Here is an 18,539-nt window from a genome sequence, read left to right as displayed (position 1 = left end):
CTGTTGAATTCGATTTGCTAGTATCTTGTTGAGAATTTTTGTATCCATATTCATCAGGGATATTGGCCTGTAGTTCTCATTTTTTGCTGGGGCTCTGTCTGGTTTGGGAATCAAAGTAATGCTGGCTTCATACAATGAGTCTGGAAGTTTTCCTTCCATTCTATTTTTTGGTATAGGTTGAGAAGGATAGGTATTAACTCTGCTTTAAATGTCTGGTAGAATTCCCAGGGAACCCATCTGGTCCAGGACTCTCATTTGTTGGGAGATTTTTGACAACTGATTCAATTTCTTCACTACTTATGGGTCTCTTCAAATTTTCTATTTCCTCCTGTTTGAGTTTTGGTAGTGTGTGGGTGTCTAGGAATTTGTCCATTTCTTCCAGGTTGTCCAGTTTGTTGGCGTACACTTTTTCATAGTATTCCCTGATAATTGCTTGTATTTCTGAGGGATTGGTTGTAATAATTCCCTTTTCATTCATGATTTTATCTATTTGGGTCCTGTCTTCTTTTTGAGAAGCCTGGCTAGAATTTTATTGGTTTTGTTTCTTTTTTCAAAAAACCAATTCTTGGTTTCATTGAGCTGTTCTACTAGTGTTTTGGATTCTATATTGTTTATTTCTGCTCTGATCTTTATTATTTCTCTTCTTCTGCTGGGTTCGGGGTTTCTTTGCTGTTCTGCTTCTAGTTCCTTAGGTGTGCTGTTAGGTTTTGTATTTGGGATTTTTGTTTCTTGAGATAGGCCTGATTGCAATGTATTTTCCTCTCAGGACTGCCTTTGCTGCATCCCAAAGGGTTTGGGTTGTTTTAATTTCATTTTCATTTGCTTCCATATATCTTTTAATTTCTTCTCTAATTACCCATTCATTCTTTAGTAGGGTGTTCTTTACCCTCCATACTTATGGAGGTTTTCTGTCTTGGAGAATGTTCCATGTGCACTCGAGAAGAAAGTATATTCTGTCGCTTTGGGATTCAGAGTTCTAAATATATCTGTCAAGTCCATCTGGTCCAATGTATCATTCAGGACCATTGTTTCTTTACTGATTCTGTCTAGATGATCTATCCATTGTTGTAAGTGGAGTATTAAAGTCCCCTGCAGTTACCACATTCTTATCAATAAGGTTGCTTATGTTTGTGATTGTTTTATATATTTGGGGGCTCCTGAATTCAGTGCATAGACATTTATAATTGTTAGCTCTTCCTGATGGATAGACCCTGTATTTATTACATAATCCCTTCTTCATCTCTTGTTATGGCCTTTAATTTAACATCTAGTTTGTCTGATATAAGTATGGCTACTCCAGCTTTCTTTTGACTTAGAGTAGCATGATAGATAGTTCTCCATCCCTTCACTTTCAATCTGAAGGTGTTCTCAGGTCTAAAATGAGTCTCCTGTAGACAGCAAATAGATGGGTCTTTTTTTTTTTTTTTAATCCATTCTGATACCCTATGTCTTTTGATTGGAGCATTTAGTCCATTTACATTCAGTGTTATTATTGAAAGATATGGGTTTAGAGTTATTGTGTTTTCTGTAGGTTTCATGCTTGTAGTGTTGTCTCTGGTTCTTTGTGGTCCTTACAACATTTCACTCACAGAGTCCCCCTTAGGATCTCTTGTAGGGCTGGTTTAGTGGTGATGAATTCCTTCAGTTTTTGTTTGTTTGGGAAAACCTTTATCTCTCATTCTATTCTGAATGACATGCTTGTTGGATAAAGGATTCTTGGCTGCATGTTTTTCCTGTTCATCACATTGAAGATTTCCTGCCATTCCTTTCTGGCCTGCCAAGTTTCAGTAGATAGGTGTGCTACTACCCTTATGTGCCCACTTTTGTATGTTAAGGCCTGTGTATCCTTAGCTGCTTTCAGAATTCTCTCTTTATCCTTGTATTTTACCAGTTTCACTATGATATGTCCTGCAGAAGATCAATTCAAGTTACGTCTGAAGGGAGTTCTCTGTGCCTGTTGGATTTCAATGCCTGTTTCCTTCTCCAGATCAGGGAAGTTCTCAGCTATGATTTGTTCAAGTACACTTTCAGCCCCTTTCTCTCTCTTCTTCTGAAATTTCTATGATATGGATATTGTTCCATTTGATTGCATCACTTAGTTCTCTAATTCTCCCCTTGTACTCCTTGATTTTTTTATCTCTTTTTCTCAGCTTCCTTTTTTTCCATAATTTTATCTTCTAATTCACCTATTGTCCCCTCTGCCTCTTCAATCCATATTGTGGCCGCCTCCATTTTATTTTGCACCTCACTTATAGCATTTTTAAATTCATCATGACTTTTTTTTTAATCCTTTGATCTCTGTAGCAGTACATTCTTTGCTGTCCTCTATCATTTTTCAAGCCCAAAAATTAATTTTATGACTATTATTCTAAATTCTTGTTCAGTTATATTGCTTAAATCAGTTTTGATGAATTCTGTAGCTGTCACTTCTCCTGGAAATTCTTTTAAGAGAATTCTTCTGTTTCATAATTTTGGCTAGTTTTCTGTCCCTTATGTGTTTTAAAAGCTTGATGTGTACTCTGCACCTGCAAGCACTGCTATATTAAAGAAGGGTCATACACTGTCCAGGGCCTGGACCTTCAGGAGGTGTTTTTGGAGTGTTACTTGTTCTCTGTTGTTGTGACTTTGCTTGTTTTATTTCCCTACTAGTAGTGATTTTTGGACCCTCCCCCAGGTGTGCTTTGATTTGTTCCTTGGAGTAGTCCTGTAAAGGAAAACAAACAGACAAACAGGGGACAAAAACATGCAAACACATAAGCAAAACAAACAAATAAACAAAAACAAAAGACAAAAAACTAAAAACAATCAAAAAACCAAAACTCCAGCTACAAGTAAAGAACAGGGTGGAGGCGTGCTGATGGAAGAGCACATACAAAGAGAAATGACTGGAGCTGGGGAGGAGGACAGAGGAAAAATAAACATTGATTAGGCAGAGAGACTAAAAGGCTTAATCCAGAAAGAAAGAGAGGAAAATAAGGAAGGAGGTGGGGGAAAAGAATGAAGATAAAGTTACCCAGAGAAACTATATGGCTTGATTATTCCAGAGAGAGAGAAAGGAATGTAAAGAGGAGGTGTGGAACATGTATCAAGAGAATGGATTAAATACATCTGTTTAGACAAACCAATAACCAGAGTAACCAGCCTAGAGAAGGGAAGAGATAAGGAGCAGAAATGGCAGGGAGAATATATCTATATATCCAGAATTGACCTAGAATTAATCCAACCGATGTTGCAGCATTGATCTGGAGGAGCTGTTCACAGGGTCTGTCCAGCTCCCGTAGATACACGGTTACCGGGTTCCAAGGGGCCTGGTTTGGTGTAGGCTGGTCCCGCCTCCACTGTGGGCCCTGCCTGTTGGCCCTCCACTGTGGGCCAATCACTGTAGCCTTGCCTTGGTGGGTGAGCAGTGGGGAATGGAGATCCCCCAGTCTCTTCTCCACAGACCCAGACCCAGTGGACTCCGTTTGAGTCATCCTCACTGTGCCATGGGCGTAGACAGAGCAGTCCTTCTCACTCTGCTAACTCCCCTGACCCTGTGCTTGGCTAGGATTCAAAGACCCACTCCATGTGCTCTGGCACTGGGGAAGCACCTTTCTGTGCGGCCTGGTATGTAGTCCCGGCTGGCTTTGGCTGTGCTGCAGCACTTCAGGGAGAACCGCCTTTTCCTGCTGAGGAGTGGGCTGCTGACCTCACCGCCGAGCCCGGGGTGGTGGAGGCAGGCAGGCTTTGTCCTTTCCCATAGCACTCCAGGGAGGGGGCTGCTTTCTCCTACTGCAGACTGCACCCTTGACCTAGCCATCAAGCCTGGGGGCCTGGAGTGGCATACACAGGCAGGCTTTGTCCTGTCACACAGCCCTTCAAGGAGAGGACCACTTTCTCCTACTGCAGACTGCGCCCCTGATCTACCACCGGACCCAGGGCTGGCTGCCCTCCTCCCCAGGTATGTGAACAGGGAGCCAGCCCCAGTCTGAAGAAAGCCCCACAGTTAGAGATGGGATCCCTCTCAGTCCCAGTCCTAGGTTTTTCTCTTGTCCAGATACAGTCCTACATGTCCCCAGCCACTCTTTCTCTTCCCTTTGTCTCTCTGCAGAAAGGGATCCCTCCCATTCATGCCTATGCAGCCCATTTTATCTCCCCCAGTTTGTAATCACCCACCTATGGTCTCTCAAGTTGTCTCATTTGCTTCCTAGTAGATTCAGTTTCTTTTCCTCCCAGATTTTTGGGGTTCAAAGTCCTTTGGCTTCAGCACTTCTTTGTTTGAGAGACTCAGGAAGTATGGATCCCCTTACTTCTCTGCCATGTGGGCCCCTCCCTCTCTATAATTGAGTTTTTAAATCCAATCTGGCAACCTGCCTTTTAATTAGTGTTTAGACTATTTACATTTAATGTAAACAGTGATACAATTAGGTTTAAAATCTGTTGTCTTCTTGTTGTTTTTTTAACTGGTCCCCTCTGTTCTTTGTTCCCCTTTTCTTTTTTCCTGCCTTCTTTTAGATGGAGTGTTTTTATGATTTCGTTTAATTGCCTTTGTATTAGCTACAATCGCTTCACTTTGTGTTTTGTTTGTTTGTTTTTGGTGGTTGCTTGTGGGTTTTAGAATATATCTTATCATAGGGGTGCCTGGGTGGTTCAGTTGGTTAAGTGTCTGACTCTTGATTTCAGCTCAGGTCATGGTCTCATGGTTTGTGGGATCAAGCCATGCATCAGATTCCAGAGGCTGACAGCATGGAGCCTGCTTGGGATTCTCTTTCCCTCTTTCTCTGCCCCTCCCCCACTTGCTCTCTCTCAAAATAAATATATAAATTAAAAAATATATATATACCTTATAATCTACTTTCAGTTAATACTATACCACTTCAATTATAAGAAACTTTCTTTTTTAAAATATTTATTTGTTTATTTATTTATATTTATGTATTTATTTATTTATATTCCAGGAGCCCTCCCATCCCACCCTACTCAGCATCCCCTCCCACACCTTCTATAATAACCTTTCAAAAGTATACCTATATTTCCCCACTTTTGGTCGTTCTACTATCATTGATGTGTACTTTAGGTCACCATATGTTATGAACCAACACAATACATTGTTATAATATCTTGCATAAACAGAATTAGCTCTTAAAGAGATTTATAACATGAAAAATATTTATTCTATAGATCTCCTTAACATGCTCATACTTTCTACCTTTATGGACATATGTGATATTTTTATAATAGCTGTTTTAATATCCTTGTTCACTAATTCTATTCTGTTTCTATTGGTTAATTTTTCTCCTTATTATGGGTTATATTTTCCTGCCTTTTTTGCAGGCCTGGTAATTTTTTATTGGTTACCAGTCTTTGTAAATTTTATACTGTTGGGTGCCAAGTTGTTTTGTATTTAAGTAATTTTTTTTTAATTTTTTTTTTCAACGTTTATTTATTTTTGGGACAGAGAGAGACAGAGCATGAACGGGGGAGGGGCAGAGAGAGGGAGACACAGAATCGGAAACAGGCTCCAGGCTCCGAGCCATCAGCCCAGAGCCTGACGTGGGGCTCGAACTCACGGACCACGAGATCGTGACCTGGCTGAAGTCGGACGCTTAACCGACTGCGCCACCCAGGTGCCCCTGTATTTAAGTAATTTTGAGCTTTCTTTCTAGGACTTTGTTGATTTACTTGAAAATCTTGTGATTCTTTAGCTTTTCTTTTAAACTTTGTTAGGTGAGACTAGAGAAATATTTAATTTAGACATAATTTATAATAACCCACTACTGAATACCCAGTATCATTCTGAATACCCAGTATCATTCTGAATACTTTACCTAATATCCATGTTTTACCAGCTTTCTAATCTGGTTATCAGGGGCATGAACTGTTCTACCCCTGTATGAAGATCATGAATTTTTCTTTACCTGCTTTTTCCTGGTGTTTTTTCTCCTCCAATATTGATTGACTTCCTAACATGTATTTGCTATCTGTATTCAGTTGAAGGCTTAAGTGGAATCCTGTGCAGATATTAGGACTTTTCTCTCTCTGGGCAGTACTCTGTCTGGTATTCTGCCATGTAAATTCTAACTGCATTGGCCTCTTCAGATTCTCTTCTTAAATCAGGAAAACCTCTGTTTCTACCTGGATATCCTTCCCTGTGCTGTGCCCTGGAAACACTGTAGCCAGTAAACTATGGTGATCATAGAGTTTATTACCTCATTTATTACTCTCTCTCAAGGATCATGGTTCTCTGGTACCTGTTGTCCAAGATCGTTTCATATTTTTGTCTTTATTTTTCAGTTAAGATAGGAGGGTAAATATAGTATCTATTCTTCCATCATGGCTGGAAATAAGCATTGTTTTTTAAATGTTTAACCAACTTGTACTCCTGAGATAAACCTTATTTATTTATTCTTTTTATGTATTGCTGAACTTGATTTTCAAGTATTTTGTTTGCAATTTTTACACATTCATTCAAGAGTATATTGGTAATTTCCTTTTCTTCTAATACCCTTACTAGATTTTGCTATCAAGATTATGCCAGTCTTATAAAATGAATTTGACAGTGTACCCTTTTTTCTCTCTATTCTCTTGACAGAATTTGTGTGAAATTGGTATTGTTTGTTAAATGCTTACAAGAATTATGGTGAGACCATCTGAAAATGGCATTTTCTTTTTGAGACAGTTATATGTTTAAAAAAATTTTTTTTTAATTTAAATCCAAGTTAGTTACCATATAGTGTAATAATGGTTTCAGGAGTAGAATTTAGTGATTCATCACTTACATATAACACCCAGTGCTCATCACAAGTACCCTCCCTAGTACCCATCACTCATTTAGACCATCCCCCCACCCAACACCACTCCAGCAGCCTTCAGTTTGTTCTTTGTATTTAATAGTCTCTTATGGTTTGCCTCCCATCTGAGACAGTTTAAAATGGTATATTTAGTATCTTTAACAGAAATAGGAAAATTTAGTTTTTTTATTTATTTGAGTGCTAGTATTGGTAAGTTGTGTTTAAGGAATTTTTCTTTTTTTTTTTTTTAAATTTTTTTTTTTTCAACGTTTATTTATTTTTGGGACAGAGAGAGACAGAGCATGAACGGGGGAGGGGCAGAGAGAGAGGGAGACACAGAATCGGAAACAGGCTCCAGGCTCTGAGCCATCAGCCCAGAGCCCGACGCGGGGCTCGAACTCATGGACCGCGAGATCGTGACCTGGCTGAAGTCGGACGCTTAACCGACTGCGCCACCTAGGCGCCCCAAGAATTTTTCAATTTTATAAGATGTCAAAATGTATTGGCAGAATGTTTATATTATTCCTTCAATATCTTTTTAATTTATATAAAAGTTTGTGGTGGTGGTCACCTTTTAATTCCTAATTATGTTTTCTTTTTAATGTTTTCTTTATGTTTTCTTTCTTTTTTCTTGATTAATCACTCTAGAAGTGATTAATCTTTTCAAAATCAACTAGGTCTTGTTGATTTTTCTCAATTACATATCTGTTTTCTGTTTCATTAAATCTTTTTTATTGAAAACTTTCTAATTAGAAATTTACTTTAATCCCCATACCAAATTACCATAACTTTTCAAATCATTTCATTTCTTACACTGTGCTTCATTACCAATTGTTTTTTTTTTTATGAAATTTATTGACAAATTGGTTTCCATACAACACCCAGTGCTCATCCCAAAAGGTGCCCTCCTCAATACCCATCACCCACCCTCTCCTCCCTCCCACCCCCCATCAACCCTCAGTTTGTTCTCAGTTTTTAACAGTCTCTTATGCTTTGGCTCTCTCCCATTCTAACCTCTTTTTTTTTTTTTCCTTCCCCTCCCCCATGGGTTCCTGTTAAGTTTCTCAGGATCCACATAAGAGTGAAACCATATGGTATCTGTCTTTCTCTGTATGGCTTATTTCACTTAGCATCACACTCTCCAGTTCCATCCACGTTGCTCATTACCAATTGTTTTTAACCAGAAGAGATACAGTAGTGTAGTCAATTTTTTTCCTTTAACACTATCTCATAAATGTTTATATCATATTCTTCACGGTGATTATTTTAATGTCTGCATTTATATCTTATTAAGTTGCTTACAGATGTTTTTGGCACATAATGAGCAATCAACATATATTTGTGGAATGAATGAACAGTTTTGTACATAAAGAATTTTCTTTTAAAAAAATTTTTTTTTTTTTCAGAGAGAGTGCACATGAGTGGGGTTAGGGGCAGAGAGAGAGGGAAAGAGAGAGAATCCTAAGCAGGGTCCATGCTCAGTGCAGAGCCCATTGCAGGGCTTGATCCCATGACCCTGGGATCATGACCTGAGCCGAAATAAAGAGTTGGATGTTCAACCCCTTGAGCCACCCCAGGTGCCCTTTTTTTTTTTTCTTCAATTTTTTATTTAAATTCTAGTTAGTTAACATATAGTATAATTTTGATTTCAGGAGTAGAATTTAGTGATTCATCACTTACATATAACACCCAGTGCTTATCATAACAAGTGCCCTCCTTATCACCCATTTAGCCTGTCCCCCACCCACCTCCCTCCATCTCAACCCTCAGTTTGTTCTCTATCGTTAAGAGTCTCTAAAGTTGAGCATTATATTTTCCATGAAGCTTTTCTAGGTAGACTTAACCATTCTCCATCTAGCACCCTTTGTCAGAGGCTATTAGTGTTCCATAAATATCTATGTGATCCTCTACTTTTCCCAGCCTAACTTTCAGTTAGTGTGCTCTGTGATTGGGTTCTGGGACAATGTGATTATGAGCAAAAGGGTTGTAAACCATCCAGAAAAACTCTAGCCTGTTTTATTTCCTGCCTCAGTGATGTTGGAGGCCGTTTTCTCGGTAGCAGATTCAGGAGATGGAGAAGGGCTGCCTGACCATTATTGGGCATTAGACTATACTATAAGCCAGAAATAAACTTTTATTGTATTAAACCACCAATATTTGAGGGTTTGCCTTAAATGACAGCTAATATTAATTTGGTTGACTATTATAAGTCTACATGATACTCAGATACATTTCTGTCTTATAGCTCTTTATTTCGTTTAGTGATTTATGTATCTGCTACGCTTTAACAGAATATAAGCTTCTTGGGACAGACCCATCCTCTTATGTCTTTGAATTGCCTGCATCCGGTATAGGTTCTGGGATAAAATACTGAAATAAAAGTATTTGTTGAGCAAATTTTTGAGGAGAAAAACCAGGATAAAAAAGAATGTACAATTTTATCACTAAAAAATAGGGATATTTAACACCAAGCAAACAAAGCTATGGTAAGATATAATAAGATATTCTATGAAGAAAAGATCTTTGCAATATATTAGTGATTTGAAAATATTAAGTTTAATTACTAGAAAAAATTAAAATTTTCTCATGTTAGGGAAAATTAGGAGCTGATAAATAAAAAAGTTATTTGTGGGACGCTTGCGTGGCTCAGTCGTTTGAGAGTTGGACTCTTGATTTAGGCTAATGTCATGGTATCCAGCCCTGTGACAAGCTCTGTGCTAAGTGTACAGCCTGCTTGATTTTCTCTCCCTCTGCTCCTCTCCCCTGCTCACATACTCTCTCTCTCTCTCATTAAAAAAAAGTTATTTGTAATTTTCTACTGAGATGTTATTGAATCATTTTTTGCCCTTTTTAAGATAGAAAAATATTTATTAATCTCTTTATTTGAAGAGATTTTAGTTTACTGCTTTTATTTATTTTTAAAAAAAAATTTTTTTCAACGTTTATTTATTTTTGGGACAGAGAGAGACAGAGCATGAACGGGGGAGGGGCAGAAAGAGAGGGAGACACAGAATCGGAAACAGGCTCCAGGCTCTGAGCCATCAGCCCAGAGCCTGATGCGGGGCTCGAACTCCCGGACCGCGAGATCGTGACCTGGCTGAAGTCGGACGCTTAACCGACTGTGCCACCCAGGCGCCCCTAGTTTACTGCTTTTAGAACAGTAGCATTTTTTAATGAGTATGTACCTTTCAGTTTTGTTTTCTAATGCTGACTTTTAAACTGTTACATTTTCTCAAGAACTAGAGTTTACAACTTGTATATATTAAACCACAAAATATTTACTGACCCTGTTAATGCCAAGAGTCTCAAAGAGGAAGAGGGAAATCAACATGAAAGAAAGAAAGAGAGAGAGAGAAAGAAAGAAAATAAGTAAGTAAGCGGAGGGGCAGAGAGAGGGAGAACGAGAATCCCAAGCAGACTCCATGCTGTCAGTGCAGAGCCTGTTGTGGGGCTTGAACCCATGAACCATGAGATCATGACCTGAGCCGAGATCAAAAGTCAGATGCTTAACCTACTGAGCAACCCAGGTGTCCCTCAACAAAGTAAAATTAATAAAATAATTTTAAAACTCAATTCCCTAATTCCTTTCATTTATTCTTTTTTTTTTTTTAAAGCATTCTCAAACTATTGTCAGTAAATATTATGAATATCTCTGGAGCTGTTTTAATGCTTCAGTTTTCATTAGTATAATCCTAAAACCTGACATCGATGCAATATAACCTGTAGCTGGTACCTCTTCTTGAGGCACATTCAAATGTTTTAGGAAACAATAATAAAGGATCTAAATGCCACATACATTAAAACTTCAAGCTTTACTGAGTCACACTGATTTCATCCCTTTGATCTGCCTTTTCTCCAAGAAAAATTTTCAGGAGATCCAAATTCCAGTAGTTGTTTTCTTTGTGCTGTTTCTAGTTCTTCCAGGCTTTCATGAAGTAGAGAGTTCCCTTTGATCTTTTCCTCCTCCATATGAGGAGGAAAGGATAGATGGTTGATGACTGGAAGCTAACAGGCTTGATGGATCCTGTTGGAGATAATGTTAGGAACCAGAATCAAACTTCAGTTTTCATTACGTCTTCTCTGTAAATCCTTTAGTCTTTTTTGAAGCTTTGCTTATTCTTCAGATGGAACATTTGTCTATTTAACACTTGATTTTCTGTTTCTAGTTCTTCTCTCTTTGTCTCTAAGAGTTCTGTGTTCTCCTTTGTTTCCATGAAGAGATTTTCTCTCTTTCTGGGCAATTGCAGCTTGCTGCAGGTTTTCTCTAGCTTGATTATACTTTTCTTCTCTGTCAGTGATATATTCCTGAAGCATATGCTTTACTTCCAACCCTTATATCTGTTTCTCTTCCACTGTCTGATTTTCAACTTCTAGTTGTGGTTTTCAGCTTGGCTTCTTAAATTTCAGCATTCCTGGTTTAACCTCTCCACCATTTCGTTCAGTATTTGTTTGAATTCAGCAACTTATTCTCTGAGTATGCAAGCAAGGTCACCTGGATCTGCTAACTACTAGATTTACTGTTTCAGGTCAGAATTTTCATTTTTTTTCTTCTGCATTTTCAGTATTCACAATTTGTTGTTGAAGTTTTAACCTGATGCTCTGTAGTTCCCTTCCAGCTGGCTCTTCTGCTATCTGTGAAGCTTGCAATTTCTCTTCACACTGATCCTTTTCAGATTGCCTTCAGACATCGTGTTCCACTTTCATTTTCTCTAAATCCACTAATTTGTTCTCTAGTTCTTGCTTTTCATCTTGTCATACCAGAAGTTTTTGATAACGTTTTTCCTTCGCAGCTTGTGCTTTATGTATTCATTTGTGATCCTTTTCTATTAGGAGCTCTTTGTGGTGTTCAACAACTGAATTGAGAATTTCATTGTCTGACCATTTAGTTTAGTTTAAATGTTATTCCTTTCTCTTTCTAGTTCACTCTTAGCTCTTGATGCCTCCAGTTTGAAGTCTCTTATTTCAAATTTGTTTGAATATTTAAGTTCTTTTACTTTACTGGTCATTGTATTTATTTCCTGTTCAAGTCTATGCACTTTACTGATTAAAACAGTGTTTTGTTTATTGTTTGACTGTAACTCTCTCTCCAAGCATTCAGCCTGTAGTTTAGCTGTTTTTCAACCTCAGGGGATATGACTGTATCCTGCATCTCAGTCAACTGCCGCACCTGAATTCTTTGGACATTTTTTACCTGAGCACCGGAATTCTCTTTTTTACCCCTTAATTCTGCTACTTCAGCTTCTACACCTTGTGATTGCTAACACAAGTAGACTTTCCTCACAAGTTGCTCCCCATTCATTGGCTGTCTCTTGTGAGATCAACACTAAGCAGTTGGTTATAATAGTTCTTCTTTATCTTTCTCCAGCCTTGCAGTCTTTGATTTATATTTTATTTTTTTCTTCTTCTTTTTAAAATTATTTATTTTGAGAGGGAGAGATTGAGAATGTGAGAGGGGCAGGGGCAGAGAGGGAGAAAGAATCCCAGGGAAGCTCTACATTGCCAGCACAGAGCCCAGTGAGGGGCTTGAACCCACAAACTGTGAGATCATGACCTGAGCCAAAATCAAGAGTCAGATGCTCAACTGACTGAGCCACCCAGGCACCCCCATATTTTATTTTTTCTTCTAAAATATGTGAAAATTCTTTCTGGTGTTCAAATGCTGATTTGAAAAATGTATGTTCATAGTAAAGCTTATTGTATTCACTTCTATACTTTCCACTTCTTCACCCAGATTCCTAAAATGCTCTCTCATTGAGGTTTCTAATTCTAATTGTTTGGGCTCATAACAACTCCAACTTATGTGAAGTTAACACTTGCATTGTCATTCTTCCAAGTCTTTAGTTTTCTCTACTAATTTCCCTCTTAGCTCTTTAAGCAGCAGCTGAAATTTTTCTTGGTGAGTTTGCTTTTCATTTAACAGGCGCTTGAATTCATTTTGTGACTTTATGTATTCATCTTGCAACCCTGTGTGCTCAACTTTCAGAGTCAGATAGTTTTATGATGTTTACATTGTAATCTTTCATTAATTAACATTTTTTGGAACTCAGACTGAGAACTTGTCAACCTACTTTCTCCGCTAGGAGGAAAAAACTGTGGGAAAAGTGTCCATATTGGTAAGTGAGCTGATAACCATGTAAAAATAAGTTCTAGCTTCCTTATTGTCTTATTTTTTTTCTAAGAGTTTTTTCTACTTACTTGCTAAGAAAGAATCTCAGGATGCCAAATCATACCGACTCACATACACAGTCCTTGCAATGTGAGTGCATAAAACAATGACTGGTGTTGTGGCCAAACTTGCCACTGGGGGACACCTCTACATCTCCAACCATTGGCACCCACTCAACTCTCCTTCCAGAGACACTGGGGCTAAGGGATATGGTCCCACAGGCAAGGGGCTGGCCTGGCCCACAACACCTGTCAAGGTCCTGGCAGACACCTGTGGCAGAGGCTGAAGAAGAGGAGTAGGAAAAGGAGGGTCGAGCACATCCTTGGGCTTCTGACTCATGGGGCAATGTGAGGTATTCTGGAAGGCGAGGGCAGTAGCAGCTGAGAAAAGCCTCATTCCACCTTTTTGGGAATATGGGGCTGAGACGTCCTGCTCAGATACCCCTCAAGCCCAGTGGAGCATCTGCCCATTTTTAGTTTGCATATTTGCCATCTCTCACTAAGTGTATAACAAATCAGCATTTCCAAAAATCTCTAAGTTTTCTTAGTCTAATGGAGTATTAGGATGGGAAAGGACTCAAATGGGGGGAGGGCATGAAAAAAGCCTTTAAAATAATTGTCTTACGCCTGCCTCATCCTTTTTATAAAGTATCTCAACCAAAATGTGTTAAATGGAAATTCCAAATATAGAGCTAATCCTGGCCATCAAGAAGATATGTGTAATACTGATATTTATAGATCTTTATGATGCGGTTCCCATTACATATCTCACTGGGAATATTTGAGGTTTACTCTAGGACCTGTTTATTTTCACATTCTGATACAGCCATTTTGTCTGATTTCTACCAAGACAGTACAAGCAGATATAGTAATAATAATGAGTATATGGGGCGCCTGGGTGGCGCAGTCGGTTGAGCGTCCGACTTCGGCCAGGTCACGATCTCACGGTCTGGGAGTTCGAGCCCCGCATCAGGCTCTGGGCTGATGGCTCAGAGCCTGGAGCCTGTTTCCGATTCTGTGTCTCCCTCTCTCTCTGTCCCTCCCCTGCTCATGCTCTGTCTCTCTCTGTCCCAAAAATAAATAAAAGTTGAAAAAAAAATTTAAAAAAAAAATAATGAGTATAATATCGAGATCTGGTACTGTCATTATGTACATGAATGATCTTAGCAATTCACTAGTCACTGTAAGAATAAATGATTATAAATAGAATGTTGGCAGTTTTTTCTAGTTTGGTGAATGGATCTCTTCTCTGCTGTATCTAAGGGAGATTTTATGTCAGGGACTCTCTCTTATTGCCTGACCTTTCACTAAAGTCCTCTTTTGCCAGCAGTGTCTCTTTGTTCTACTGTATCTTATGTAGTTAAGCACATATGATCTATTAAAAAACAAAGCTAAGTTTTTTAATACCATTAAGGTTTGAATTTCAAACTCCTGTAGCAAAAAATTAAGATTTAAATACTCAATGAAGTTAGTATATCTAGGAAGTAAATAGCTTCCAGAGTACTGTGTGATCATTGTATCACATCTGGAAGTCTCCCCTCAGCTTTAATCTAATTAAGCACATTGTGAAGGGATCTCGTTTCTCATAAGCAGATACATATTGACTAGGTTTACAAAGACTAACGTCTAAAGCATTCCAATGTATTAATTTATAATATGTATAAGTGACACAGACTAGAGTTACAGTAGGCCAGGCATTCTTTTTCTCTGTAGACTAACATACATGGAGGCCAAGTTTATAATTAGAACATTTAATGAGCATAGAATAGAAAAAATTACGTAATTTGAGTTTATATTTACAACTTGTCTGATGCATTCACAGCCACAATAGTAACAATCTTGCCTACGACTGTAATAGTAGTACTTAAAGTCTTCTGACCACAACTTTCTCTATATTTGACAGTGTTTAGGTGGGTACTACTAATGTTCCCCTTTGTGCCTTTCCTTTCTCTCCTTGACCAACAACTCCTCAGATTGACAAGCTTTTTCTTTAGATATGTTAACACATATTCAGTCAGTCTCCGTTGTTTAAAGGAACTTTGCTTCATTCAAGTCTGATTCATTGACTTTATAATTCAACTTGCATCCTTCATTTCTAAGTATTACAGAGCATCTCACAGTTGCCCACTTGTATTTGATAACAATCTAACTACAGTTGAAGTGTATTACAAGTATTACATATTCTTGAATTGCTTATTTTTCTTTAAGTGTCCTTCTAGTCCCTGAATTTCAAGAATATGATTCTTGTGTCTAGCACACCATTCAGTCTTAGAAAAAATATTTTGATTTTACATCCCTAAGGTCCTTTCATGCTTGATTATCATCAGTATAGATTCTGATTAAAACCATTTGCTTTATGTAAAACTGGAATAGCTCATATTCCAGACTTACCTACTCCTCTCTAGAGATAAAAATTATAAACTCTGCACCAATAGAAATAACACTGTACAGAGGCACTGGAGAGTAACTAAAAGTAGCAGAAACAGAAAAGAGTTCACAGTTAGAAGAGGGAAATATCATTGGGTGAGTTTCCCAATTTTTGGCTATCTGCCTAAGATAAGGCCCTAATAAGTGCCACAGAAAGTGGATAAAACTGAATAGAAACTCTAGGCAATCACCACAGCTGGAAATTGATGAGGGACATCCTGGAGAGATCCACAGGGCAAGAGCCCAACTTCTGTATGTAAACTGCCCAAATCTTTAGTTGGTCCTGAACTTGTATGCATAGGGAAAATTCCAGACAGCCTTGCCAAGGCTAAGAAAAATGAATAGAGATTTCAGCTGTTGCCACAATTGGGGAGACAAAGTTTAGAGTTTCAGTTAAGCCAGGTTATTCTACTGATAAAACAATAACAACAACAACAACAAACATTAGTGCTGTAGCAAGGGATATGTAGCGAGAATCTAGAGTCTCTATAAGAAAGAGCTCAAAAGTTTGGGAGACTGACATGGCTGGAATTTGTGGGCTAGAGTACCAGAGAAGAGGAAGCTGTGTAGACAAAGCATTCCAAAATCTGCATAGGGATTCCTTTTGAGTATCTTGCTGAATACTGTGTTACACATGTGTAATATGTAGTATAGTGTGAAAATCTACAATGCTGGGGAAGGATCTACTGAGAGCTATAAGCTGAACAATTCCCAGAGCTAAGGCAGGATTTGGAATGCTTAAGTGCCAACCAGCCAGAGTGGAATGTCCAACCCAGGGCATTCAGTTGAGCCACTCTTTAGTAGTAAGGCTAAAGTAGGTCTAATGACTAGGCTTACCCTCCAAAAAGCTTCAAAAAAACTTAAAAAGATAAATTTTATTCACAAGTAACATAACTGCATATCAAGCAAATCCAACACTCTTTTTCGACGTTTATTTATTTTTGGGACAGAGAGAGACAGAGCATGAACGGGGGAGGGGCAGAGAGAGAGGGAGACACAGAATCGGAAACAGGCTCCAGGCTCTGAGCCATCAGCCCAGAGCCTGACGCGGGGCTCGAGCTCATGGACCGCGAGATCGTGACCTGGCTGAAGTCGGACGCTTAACTGACTGAGCCACCCAGGCGCCCCAAGCAAATCCAACACTCTTGAAAGAAAGACAACAAAATCCAGCACTCAACAACATAATACTCATAATGTTCAGAAAGTAATAAAAAGTACTAGAATATACTAGGATATATAAAGAAGCAGGAAAATATGACTAAAAATTCAGTCAAAAGAAACAGATGCAGAAATGTCAGAGATAATGGAATTAGCAAGCGTGAGTTTTAAAGCAATTATTATAAATATGTTAAAAACTTAAAGGAAAACTTGCACTGAAGAAGAAAATAGATTTCTAGAAGTCAAAAAGTATAACATCAAAATGAAAAGTCCACTGGATTGACTTAACAATTAAATACTGCAGAATCAAGATTAGTATGTTAAAGGCAGTGATAGAAAGTTTACAAAGTAAAGTACAGAGAGAAAAAAGACTAAAGAACAGAGCTTTGGTGACCTGTGGGACAATATCAAGAAGTCCAACATACATGTGATAAGGAATCACAGAAAGGAAAGGGAGCAGAAAAAATATTTTAAGAAGTAATGGCCAAAAAAAATCAGTAGATTCAGAATATTTCACATTCTAAGAGTTTTACAGATAAGCAAAGTTGAGAGCATTCATTATTATTAGGTGTCATTATAAGATGTTAAAGGAAGTTCATCAGCAAAAGTAAACTGAAACCAGAGGGAAACTCGGATCTACATTCCTACAAAGGAATGAAGAGAGCAGAAATATGGCATTCTTCCTGTAAGTTCAAAGGATCCACATTGCTTTGAATTGAAGCAGAAATAGCACTCTTTTAACTGAAGAAGTTGGTGCAGGATTTTATGTTTGGCACCTTCTGCAGTAAATTCACATCTTTGGTCACTAACCCAGAGTTTTTGTGTCCCTTTGCGTAGACTGATTCCCACTCTCTCTTTCCAGTTAGCTTCTCCTGATATAAAGAAGGACATAGACTTGTTGCTTCATATCAGAGCTACTATTATTGGTTAGTTCCTTGGCATTATCCATTTTATACCACTTACAGAGTTAATGTCCAGTGTGCCATACAGAGCATAAACAGTTCTGTATTCATCTGGGACCTGTGTTTGTCAAGAAACTCAGGAAATTTCATATGCTTAAACAGCTTTGTCACCTATGAAATCTGTGAAATATTTCAACATAAAAGAACATTAGAAGGAATTGTATAAGAGTCAACTTCTTTGAGGCTGGCCCCCTCTTCAACACATATTTTAACTGTAAAACTTCTCCTACCTAGCTGCTCAGTCTTCACACATGTTACAAAGCTTGGCTTACATTCTGAACTGCCATGATATCCAGGGTGATGGTAAAGTCACTATCAAACTCCTTGGTGATGGAGACACTGAGAACTTTAGAACATCTGTCTGTTATTGTCACCAAATATAATTCTTGTATGGCATCCACAACGTGCATCTGAAATTCATGTGTATTTTCCTTTTGACTGTTGAAGCATCTAAGTAGTGTTGGATGTCACAGATGTCATAATGTGATCTGAAGACTCCTTGCTAGTAACAAGTTTTAGAGTGTTCTTTGGATAGCACGTAATTGGCAAGAGGTGGTATGTATGTCATATTCTGAAGTGTTGTGTTCACTTCATATTCTGAAGTGTTGGTATTCACACAGTAGTGGTTATCCATGTACTGGAACAGCCATTTCCAGTGGGTTCCATTGGATTCTGTCCATTGCATTCTCTCCCACAAACCATCCACCTAAGCTCCCATCCAATTTGAAGCCCATATTTCTGGGTAATTTATAGTTTTATCCAGAAGATCCAGATTTGGCTCCTTATCCAGCAGTCTATAAACTAAAAGTTATTAGCCATCTCTATCCCCCCACCCAAATATACAACAGTGGCCTGAGAATAGGATAATTCTAATGAAGTTAGGAAATATAGGGAAATAGAAAAAAATAGGAAACATGTAATAGTTTCTGGTGCTTAGTAGTTATCATATTCTCCTAACAAAACTTGTGAAACCCCTCCTGCTCTGAAGTGAAGTAAATCCCTTGGTTAGCCATTCTGGAAGCTCTTCTGGGAGGAGCTGTCAAATCATTTGTCCTCT

The 18,539-nt window shown here is 38.3% G+C and overlaps 1 protein-coding gene and 1 pseudogene across 1 annotated transcript in view; one reads left to right on the top strand and one right to left on the bottom strand.

Moving 5' to 3' along the window:
* Positions 1-18,539, top strand: part of NRG4 (neuregulin 4) — a 118,153-nt gene that overhangs the window by 25,877 nt on the left and 73,737 nt on the right. The window lies entirely within an intron of this gene.
* LOC122468372 lies at positions 10,376-13,803 on the bottom strand (annotated as a pseudogene).

This window comes from Prionailurus bengalensis, chromosome B3 (assembly GCF_016509475.1).
Source record: "Prionailurus bengalensis isolate Pbe53 chromosome B3, Fcat_Pben_1.1_paternal_pri, whole genome shotgun sequence".
In the NCBI taxonomy this organism is placed as follows: Eukaryota; Metazoa; Chordata; class Mammalia; order Carnivora; family Felidae; genus Prionailurus; species Prionailurus bengalensis.
Note: the sequence above shows the minus strand (reverse complement) of the source record. Positions and strands in the feature narration are given on the sequence as shown.